Source organism: Triticum dicoccoides, chromosome 3B, assembly GCF_002162155.2.
Source record: "Triticum dicoccoides isolate Atlit2015 ecotype Zavitan chromosome 3B, WEW_v2.0, whole genome shotgun sequence".
NCBI lineage: Eukaryota > Viridiplantae > Streptophyta > Magnoliopsida > Poales > Poaceae > Triticum > Triticum dicoccoides.
In genome coordinates this window covers 680,186,511-680,188,404 of record NC_041385.1, presented here as the reverse complement: position 1 = coordinate 680,188,404, position 1,894 = coordinate 680,186,511, and positions in this window count along the sequence as shown.

Sequence of the window (1,894 nt, the reverse complement as noted above, 5' to 3'; positions counted from 1 at the left end):
ATGCATATTAATACCCATCCGATTATGAACATGAATATGATTTGTGAGTAGTTACGTTTGTTCCTGAGGACATGTGAGAAGTCTTGCTATAAGTAGTCATGTGAATTTGGTATTCGTTCATATTTTGATGAGATGTATGTTGTCTCTCCTCTAGTGGTGTTATGTGAACGTCGACTACATGACACTTCACCATTATTTGGTCCTAGAGGAAGGCATTGGGAATTAATAAGTAGATGATGGGTTGATATAGTGACAGAAGCCTAAATCCTAGTTTATGAGTTACTTCGTAAGGGGCTGATTTGGATCCATATGTTTCATGCCATGGATAGGTTTACCTTAATACTTCTTTTGTAGTTGAGGATGCTTGCAATAGGGGTTAATCATAAGTGGGATGCTTGTCCAAGAAAGGGCAGTACCCAAGCACCGGTCCACCCACATATCAAATTATCAAAGTAACGAATGTGAATCATATGAGCGTGATGAAAACTAGCTTGACGATAATTCCCATGTGTCCTCGGGAGCGTTTTCCTTCATATAAGAATTTGTCCAGGCTTGTCCTTTCCTACAAAAAGGATTGGGCCATCTTGCTGCACCTTACTTACTTTCATTACTTGTTACCCGTTACGAATTACCAGATCACAAAACTATCTGTTATCGGTAATTTCAGTGCTTGCAGATAATACCATACTGAAAACCGCTTGTCATTTCCTTCTGCTCCTCGTTGGGTTTGACACTCTTACTTATCGAAAGGACTACGATAGATCCCCTACACTTGTGGGTCATCACCTACCTACACTCTAATAGGGAAAGATAGGTCCATCAGCATGTATATTCATCAGTTAATCTAGTTTGTCAATTTTATTACGTCCATGCAACCTACACTCTAATAGGTAAAGGTAGGTCCTAATCCCACCCGAGTATGTGTAGATTGAGTATGTTCTCCATGCTCTACCCCATTCCGAGGCAAAATTTTAGCAGCACCTCCCCGCTATTCTCCAAATATATGTCTCGAAAAAAGCCGAGACAATGTGCATCTGGAGAACAACAGGGAGGCGCTGCTGAAATTTTGTCTCAGAATGGGGTAGAGCATGGATAACGTACCCAATCTACACATACTCAGGTTGTTTGTGGAAATCGCTGGACAATCGAATGAGTTATGGTGATAAATATGCAATTGACTGCATATTTATCGATGCAACCCTTCCGAACCAGAGACGCATACTGGTTACGCGACTTAGCATGAAAATGAAATCTACTGACATGATTAAAAGAGCATAGGAGGTGAAGGTGGATTCATAGCTCACCCTCGGCTATAGAGTAAGTAGTCGAACAACGGCAGGATCACGGACCAAAAACTTCTACCACGATGACAAAGCCTCTAAATTTTACCGAGTCGAAACAATTTAGGACATCACATCACATAAAGCATTGGCACTTCAAATTATCAAAGAAAATCATATTTGCTAATGACATCTAGTCATCATCTTCTTCTTCATCATCATCTTCTTCTTCTTCTCCTTCTTCTTCTCCTTCTTCTTCTGCTTCTTCTTCTTCTTCTTCATCTTCTTCTTCATCATCATCATCATCATCATCATCATCTTCTTCTTCTTCTTCTTCTTCTTCTTCTTCTTCTTCTTCTTCTTCTTCTTCTTCTTCTTCTTCTTCTTCTTCTTCTTCTTCTTCTTCTTCTTCTTCTTCTTCTTCTTCTTCTTCTTCTTCTTCTTCTTCTTCTTCTTCTTCTTCTTCTTCTTCTTCTTCTTCTTCTTCTTCTTCTTCTTCTTCTTCTTCTTCTTCTTCTTCTTCTTCTTCTTCTTCTTCTTCTTCTTCTTCTTCTTCTTCTTCTTCTTCTTCTTCTTCTTCTTCTCCTCCTCCTCCTTCTTCTTCTGCTTCTTCT